The sequence below is a fragment of the Peromyscus californicus genome, unplaced genomic scaffold (assembly GCF_007827085.1).
Source record: "Peromyscus californicus insignis strain IS unplaced genomic scaffold, ASM782708v3 Scaffold_21__1_contigs__length_65335640, whole genome shotgun sequence".
In the NCBI taxonomy this organism is placed as follows: Eukaryota; Metazoa; Chordata; class Mammalia; order Rodentia; family Cricetidae; genus Peromyscus; species Peromyscus californicus.
In genome coordinates, this window is record NW_026294514.1 from 33,661,683 (window position 1) to 33,671,303 (window position 9,621).

Here is a 9,621-nt window from a genome sequence, read left to right on the forward strand (position 1 = left end):
TCTCCCTCCTTGCTGAAATGGGGGGGCTGTGAAACAAATTCTTCAAAAACCACATTTTCTGAGTCAGTATGACATATATATATATATATATATATATATATATATATATATATATATATATATATATATATATATATTCAGTGACTGGTCGTGTCTGCCTCCCATTGTGCTAGTAGTCAATGGAATTAAAGAGAAAGCTCAATTTTTGTAAGTACTACCTCAAACTAAAACAGGAAAATCCCTTTAATTTCATTTTTATTGAATTACACTTATGTCAATAAAGGCATTATTTTAAATGACAGTATTCTCATAATAAGAATGATACTTTCATTTTTCCACAGAGATAACATTTACATTATCCAGGAGATTTTCGGGAACGGATCTTGGAGTGTGCAGTCATTGACTACATGAGCTTGGTGTCTTCTGGAAGAGTGTCACAGACTGCTGACTGCTTTGCATTCCCCATCTGGTCTCTGTATCAGTACCTGCTGCCTTCCATGATCTTCCAGGCTGATGTATAGACTTCCTGGGAAGAGTAAAATGTCGTTATGTGTAAGCCAATGTGCTACAATCTGAAAGTAAGAGATCAATAGAAGTAAGAGCTATGAGCTCCTCTGGCTTTACTCCTATAAACAGAGAATTCTGGACATAATGTTTTGACCTATTTTTAAAGGGGTAATTATATTTTATCTCAAAGAGTAAATTACATTTGCTTGCTTACTTGAGTCTGGCCTATCTACACATAGAACACTATATTTAATTGCATATAAATAAAGTAGAAGCATATATTTATCTTTAACTCATATAAAGACTTAAAACAGAGATGCAATGAAGACACTATTTTTCACATTTTTGTTAATATTAAACATGTTATTTGATGAAGAGTTCTGCCTTCCTCAAAGATTTAAGAAAGTGTTTAGGACCCAGAATAATTGTTTAGTATTCCATCAGTGTATGATCCTTCCAATACCTGTTTCTTTTTATTTCCTAACTATTCTAAATTAGAAGAAAATTTAAAATAATTTCATTAGGAGTAGGGTGGCAGATTAGTGATTAAGGTGTACAAAGTCCCAGGTACTATCTCAAGATCCCAAATTACTCCTCTTCTTCTTCCCCTACTCCTCTTCTTACTACCAGTAATTTTATTCACATCATTTGTACTCATGATTCTTTATAGGTTTAAGTTATGACCAGAAGCCTTTTCACAAATTTTCTCCTAATATAATCGATCCATGTGAAACATATTAATATCATAGAAGCTCAAAGAAGGGGAAAGAATTTAATGTGCAAGTATAAGTATCAAATTAGACAGGATATCTGACATTCTTAACATACTTTTACACTATATATGTTAAATTGTCTTATAAATAATAGTTATGATTAAATGTGGTTCTATGTAACAAGGTTCTAAAATTTTAATTTTTATCTTCATTCTAAAGTAATAGATGTAAATGCCTGTAGGCTATAGGTATATAAGGTAGTCCGGAAGTTGTATTTAATTCTTGTGCAAACATTTTGTCTTTCAAGTATATCTCTGGAACCCATGAATATTACCCTCTATTGAAAATGAGGATTTGAGGTGACTTCTCCTGCCTTGATCTCTGGGACTGGAAAGCTCACCTGGGAGTTGCTTTGCTCAAATAACCCCATTCTTTTACTTTTTCAAAAAAAAGAAAGAAAGAAAGAAATGTGGATTTGAATATGTGATGTGCATGTATAATATAATATATTGGGTCTGATCTCAGAATCCCACTCTGAGCCATATAAAAACATGGCCTTGTTCATATAATGGAATAACATGAATAGAAGATGATGAAAAGAAGCCCATGGAGGAGGGATGGGGTGTAAATCACAGATGACCCAGCTTAAGCTCACTAGGAAGTCTTCTGGTTTGTTTTTGCTTTTGTTATCAGTTGTTGTTGAGGAACTCAGAGCAGGATTTATGGTGGAAGTATATGTGCACCCTGAAGCTTGAGCTAAACATGTGCTGAGAGAGGAGAAAACTGTTTCTTATGAGAAAAAAGATGCAACAACCAGCAGCATTTGGATAGTGGCTTCAATGTAGGAGGATTTGCAAACCAACCTGTATCCAAGGGGATGTGACTACACAGACTAAGAGTACTTTGCCTGCTAAAGCATGTTTAACCTCATAGGGTTAAAAAAAGGATGCTAGCAAACCTTAATAAAAGATTAAGGCTAAGTTGTGTAGGCCATATTGGAAAAGGAAGAGGGTGTCAGGGGAACTCACTGAGAAGTCATTGCCATGAAGTTGATAGGGATGAGAAATACTGGTGATTGTGATATTACTTGAGAAATAAGAAAACAGACCTGTTTGCTTTGCTCCATTCCACAGCAGAGCAGGGAGGGGTAAGGTAGGATGGGAAGATGGAAGGGCATGGTCAAGAGGAGAATATGTGAAAGGATACTTGACACTCAAGGCCTTTTGAAAATGTTATATGGAAACCTACTACTGTAGAAGCTTTCTAAAATGTATATGCATGTAATATGGCTGCTGAAATGTGACTTGAACAAGGACAACACCAGCAGACATGCTAATGTGGAAGTGGGAAAGCTCACGAGGCTTAAACCTTGGCAAAGAATTACAGGCAACTAACGGATGCTGAAAATGGGAGAAATGGTCTTTCCTAGGATAGAACATATCCAAATTAGTTATCTAATATCAAATGGCCAGTCCTGAAAACATACACATATAAGTACCCTTACATGGAATGAGTACATCATATTTATGTATTTAGGAATACATATGCATACACACATATGTAATAACAAGTAAAAAAGGCTATGAATTTGAAATAGATTAGTGACAGGTACATGATAGAGTTTGAAGGGAGGAAACAGCAGGGGGAAATGATGTAATCATACAATAATCTCAAAAAACAGAAAGGAGTTTAAATGGAATTTTCCTACAATGGGGCAAAAGTGCCTGCATTAGATACTACAGGCTAACAAATAAAAAGCTTAGTCCCTGGAACAGGTTATTTCTTTTGGAATTGCTGGTCAGTGGGATCCCATAGACCTCCACATATTATATGTTATTGCCATTGCTTTTGGTTACCTTCTAGAACTTGTAAGTAAGATGCTCTTACTGAAGATACTACATACTTGAGTTATAAAACATGGAAAAATTAAGCTGGTACTGACTGGAAGCATCATTCCTGCTAGCTAGTTTTCATAGTGGTTGAAAGTGCTATGCACACTACTGGAGAAGAGAAGAAAACATCAGCCCTACTCAGCTGTGAATCAGGCAGACTACAGTAATGACTGGTCTAACAAGAGATACCCACTGTAGCAATAGTGGCACGGAGGTCAATTACTTTCTGGTTGTGTTAAGGCCTGATTTACCAGTTAGAACCTACACTTAGCATCATGACCGATCCCACAAACCTGTGTGAACACTTGAACTCACAGGTGCTCCCCTAGACATATAAACATGCATACACACTTGCATGTACAATCCCTCTAACACACATGCAAAAATACATTGGTAGCAAAACACTGATCTTTATCTTAGCCCATGTAGACTAATTTTGTATGACTACACAGAGTATAAAACAATAGATTTCTGTTGTGTTGAACCACTGTGTCTATGGTAATTTGTTCCACTAGCAATAGAAAATGAATACAAAGTCAAGTCAGAATTAACAGGCTAGATCACTTTACAAAATGAGTAGGTGCTAGAAATAGCACTAGATGGATAAAATAACAAGGGGATGAAATTAGAAATGTGTATAAAATACATAAAATGCATGTCAAACAAATGGCTACCATAAAGACAGATGGACAAAGAAACAGGAAAAATAAATTAAAAACAAATTAGAAACAAAAATAGAATAGAATAAGAAACTCAACTTGTAAAAACAAAACAAGGTTAATATGAAGAAAAACTGACCTGTTTCTACAATGATAGATGAATTTTAAACATTAAAGACTAGAAGCTCAATAATCACACTAGAAGAAAATATTTGCTTACAATTACATGCATAATGATTAATTAGTTAATTGCCATATGCCCAGTTTTACTCTCTGAAGTGTGTATTGCAATTCAAGAAAGGAGAGCTTTGTTCAAAATTAGTGAGGAAAAGTAGGGCAAAGGGCTCGTGGGTTGTAAGTTTACCGAGTAGTGGTTTTAGGGGTTCATGAGCCTTCATTGAAGCTAAGTACAGTTGAAGGCTTGTGTGGGAGACACAGTTTTCTTAAAAGGTGTCCACCCTTGTAGGCTGACTGCTTTAGATGTCCCAACACTCAGGAGTATAGGACCAGGAGTATATGATCAGCACAAATTGGACTGGATAGATTATGTTTTTTTTAAAATCAAACAAACAGGAAATTGGGGGCAGAGAGGAAAGGATGGATTTGGGAGGTGGTAGAGGGAAGAGTGGGAATGAATATGCTCAAAATTCATTGTGTGAATTTCTCAAAGAATTAATGAAATATTTGAAAAATCAGAACATAACAGATAAATATTAAAACAATGAAAACAATTGAAATAAAATAAGGAATAGATTCATAGAAAGTCACAAATGTGGACAGTTAAAATTTAGAGCATGAAAAGAATAAAGAAGAAGTACACAAGTTAGCAACAGGCCAAACCTCTGGGAAGGAGGATGGACACATGACACAGACTCATGGGGTTGACAGGCAGAGCACCTGGGAAGGTGAATAGGAGAAATAGAAGAGCATTGAGTGGATTGGGTATGGTTTGCAAGAGGTCCTTTCAGTGCATACAGTATTGTGATAACTAATATTGGTTGTCAACTTGACAGGAGCTGGAATCACCTTGGAGACAAGCTTCTGAAGGGTAGCCCAGATCAGACTTACTGATGTGGAAGGAACCACCTTGAATGTGGAGAAAAGCATTCTGTGGTCTGGGGTTGTGGGTTTAAAAATAAGGAGAGAGGGAGCTAAGAACCAGCATTTATCCCTCTCTGCTTCCTTACTATGGTCATGATGTGACCAGCCATCTTACTTTGCTATGAATTCCTTTTGTGGACAGCACAGACAATGAGCCGGAACAACACTTCCCTCGGTGGCTTTTGGCAGGTGTTTTGTACCAGTGATAAAAGTAACAAACACAGCAGCCTTTCCTATTCTGAGGTGAGGCAGGTGCCTTGAAAGCAGTGTCACCTCTTCCCCACCTTCCCTGTGGTTATCTTTAAGGAAGGATGATGACATTAGAGGCAATGGCCAGTATCAGGGCAAAGTAGGACATAGCACTTGGCATCGGGGCGCATGGAAAATGAAGAAGCAGCTAACTACAGATGTGTGAGGCTCTTGACTGCTCTATAAAGAAGGGAAGATAAATGGTCTGTCTACATAAGATGGATTGCCCTTATCTCACCTGTGCTAGCACAGATCAGGAGTAAACATCATCCTCTGATTGGTCCATTACTTGAGTGTCAATTTTTCACTGAATTTTCTGTAATTTAAGTGATTTTTAACTATTTAAAGTACATGCTTAAAGGGAAAATGAGTGCATTTGATTTTTTTTAAATTTAAGTTTTATTTGACTTGATTATGCTTTTTAAGAAGAATATAGCATAAAATTTTGACACATAGCTACAAGAATAATTTGCATAGTAGTATATGACGCTAGCCCAGCTTGGCCATATCACCTAAATGTTTACCATTTCTTTGTGATGAGGACACTAAAAAAAAAATCTTCTTTTACAATGTTGAGAGGGTGAGAGATCTTGGAACACTTAGTCGTAAAAGGGATATTTTCATCTAATCCCTCCCCTCAGAGTTCAGGAAACTACAACAAAGAGGAGGCAGAAAGAGTGTAGGAGCCACAGAGGATGGATGACACCAAGAAAACAGTGCCTTCCAGATAACAACAGGAAAACTCGTTTACCACACACATATAAACTCATAGAGACTGGGGTAGCATGAGCAAGACCTTCACAGGTCCAGGTTAGATGGTGTCTCAGTGCTGGGAGGGTGAATTGAACACAAGATTCCATCCCTAACCCAGAAGATATCTCCAATTGACCAGCACTTGTACAAGAAAAATTAGTTTTCTCCAATGGAGCCTCAGTGGTTACACAAACCACAGTTAAGGGTAGGCCCCATGCTCAGTGGCTTTTTTGAAGATTATTTGTCTCATATTGCCTTTTTTGGGCCATATTTTTAATCTTACTGACCTTTTGCTTGCATATTATGTTTTCTGATTTTAATGGTGTGTGTGTGTGTGTGTGATATTTTATTTGTGCTCTGGTAAACAAAGCTTGCCTGGAGATCAGGGGGAAAAGCCAAGCCATTTTAAGTAAACAAAGTCAGGCAGCACATGCCCTTAATCTGATCACTTAGCAGGCAGGGTCTCTGTGTGTTCAAGTCTGTACTAGGGAACAGAGCCAAGCATGGTGACACACACCTTTAGTCCTAGTACCAACCATAGAGACCTGGAGGTCTGTACAGACAGACAGTGACAAGGAAGTGAGGTAGCTTGGCTAAGATAGCCAAAGAGAGGGCAGAAAAGCAAGGCATATAAAGGTGTGGGTAGACAGGAAGTAGCTCACATTTGGAAGCTGCAGAGCTGGAGGGGTAAGGTTGACTGGCGGCTTTTCTTATTTCCCTGATCTCTAAGGCTTTCACCCCTATATTTGGCTCCGTGTTTTTTATTTAATAAGATCATTTAGAAATTTGTCTACGTGATTGTGTGCACCCTTACGTGCATCTGCATGTGTATGTGTTTTTGTGTCTTTTCTTTGTATTGTTTTATTCTGCTTTTTTTTATTATTATTTACCTGCTTGTTTTCTAAAGAGAGAAGAGGTAGGTGTGGAATTGGATAGGTGGGAAAGATTCGAGGATATGGGAGGAAATGAGAGAGGGGAACTGCAATCAGAATATATTGTACGAATATTACTTTCAATAAAAACTAAAAAAAATTCTTCTACAGCTATTGTGAACTACAAATTGATTGTGAACTACCAATTTTAGTCATCTAATTTCCAAATTGAAACAGAGGTGTACATTTGCGTGTTAATTACTTCTTGAAATAATATATACAACATTTTTTACTTCCAAATTGTCTTTTTGCATGATATAATTATGTAAGTATGTAGTTAGAATGATAAATGGGATTATCTTTTATATAATGAACAAAGAAGTTATTAGGTATAAAGTCCACCTGTTTCATCCCATTCATACAAGTCCACAACGCATCTCATTTTCTTTCCTATTTGTATGAATGCAATTCTCCCTACTTGGAGGTTGTTTTTACTTTTGTTAATTATGTGTATGCTCATGTGCCTGTGTGCAGCATGTGCACACCAATGTAGTTGCCTGCAAAGGCCAAAAGAGAGCATCAGATCCTTGGGAGCTAGAATAATAGGTTGCAAAGCATCTGGCATCGATGCTAGGAACTTAACCCAGGTTCTCAAGTGCATGCTAGTAACCAATTGGCTGCCACTCTAGCCTGTTTTCAGAGATCCTTGCATAGGAGATTTGGAAGGTTCTGGAGCTGCTCTTTGGTAGAGGTTTGAGAATGTGACATTAGACCTGTTTGTTTACATATCATACTATTTCCTGGCAATGTGGAAAATTTTAAGAAAAGAACTTCCTTGTTACCTGGCTTCTTTGGAGCTGTGGATTGCAGTCTGGTTATCCTTTGTTTTACATCTAGTTTCTACTTATGAGTGAGTACATACTATGTTTGACAGCTGGGGAACCTGCATGGGACCAAACTAGGACCTCTGCATGTGGGCAACAGTTTTGTAGCTTTGTCTGTTTGTGGGACCTCTGGTAGTGGTACCAGGATCTATCCTTGGTGCATGAGCTGGCTTTTTGAGGCTGTTCCATATGGCAGGATGCCTTGCTCAGCCTTGATTGGGGGCAGGGGTTGGTCCTGCCTCAACTGAATGTACCAGTCCTTATTGACTCCCTATGGGAGGCCTTACCCTTCCTGAGGAGTGGATGGAGGTGGCTTGGGGGAGGTGAAGGAGGGAGAGCAAGAGGAGGAGAGGGATGAGAAACTGTGGTTGATATGTAAAATGAATAAAAAAATTTTAAAAAGAAAGAAAAAAATCTGTTAGTTTTTTAAATTACATTGTGTGTGTGTGTGTGTGTGTGTGTGTGTGTGTGTGTGTGTGTGTGTGTACTATTATGTTCATGTAAAGGTTAGAAGACAACTCTCTGAAGTTAGTTCTCTCCTTCTAACATGTTGGTCCCCAGATTGAATATGGATCATCAAGGTTAGTGGGTAATGCCTTTACCCACAGAGTCATCTTGCCAGCCCCCAAACATGTTCTTGAGGGATTTCTAGTTTAGTTTAGAATTGAAACTCTTTCTACAGAAAAAGTCATAAAAATGGTATAGTGCGCAAGCTGAGAATGGGCACATGGAGCAACTTTGTTTGAGCAACAATGAATGAGCTAGGGTTTAAATTAAGACAACAATGAATGAGCTAGGGTTTAAATTAAGACAACAATGAATGAGCTAAGGTTTGAATTAAGACTGCAATGAATGAGCTAGGGTTTAAATTAAGGTTAGCATTAAATAAAGGAGAAGGTTTAGAAGAAAATATTTCAGAAGGAAGAGGCACATACTAGGGTGGGTTTGAGAAGGATGGAGGTGAGGGGAACCACAGGAACCAAATAGAAACTGAGTACTTTGGTAAAAACAAAACAAAACTAAAGGTGCAAAGAGATCAGTGTAAGGAAAGAGGACGCCACTGAAAGCTTTTACATTAATTTATAATGAAAAAAAAAAAAAAAAAAAAAAGAAGGCACGAGCAACATAAGGAGTGAAGAGGATCAGTGTGAGAGGCTTGGATGCCAACCCAGGGGCTTTCCTGTCCCAAGTAAACCGCTAGAGAGCAGCAGGCGGAAGAGGAAAGATGGACGCCCATCAAGCGTATGTTCACAATGCCAGTCACCTAACAGAAGCTCATAGCAATATTTGAGATGTACAACTTCATGTTCAAGAAGATGACCATCTTTTCTCAACTCTATTTCTTTAAAATTCAACACATCCACTATATCCTCTCTGTTCCCTAAATTCCCCCTATGTTAATAACATCCACATTCTTTTCCTATAGATCTGCTCTACCAATCTTCATCCACACAAAACCAGAGGTATTTTTCAAATGACCATTTTTGTGATCCTTGTGTCCTAAAATGCCTCCACACTCAACTCTTAGAAGAGAGGCAGAGCTCCTCTTCTCTCTAAGGCCTTGTGTGTGCAGGTTTGTGCTTGTCACAATAGCTTTATCTGGGCCCTGTTTTCACAGGCTCTGTTGGCAAGGCTTACTCTCTCCTGTTAGGGTCTCCTGCTCCTGAACCTTTGTTTGTATTGGGGATGGCTTTATAATGTTCCTTGCCTAGGAACCTCCCACTTATTCTTTAGCCCTCAGCTCAAACAGGATTCCTCAAAGATCATTTCCTGTTTTAAGGGCTCAGCTTAACTCTACCTGCTTTAGCACCTCTCCTAATCTTACTCCCTTTTCTTTAATTATGGGATTTCTCTTGCCTGGCACTAATCAAGTTACTAAGGATATTTTTGTATGTAATTTGATGGATTCTGTTGCCAAAGTTTCCTAGTAAAGTCATAGAGGGCAGCAATTATGCCTTTCAGTCTGGTACTGTGCTTACAGAATGTATTAA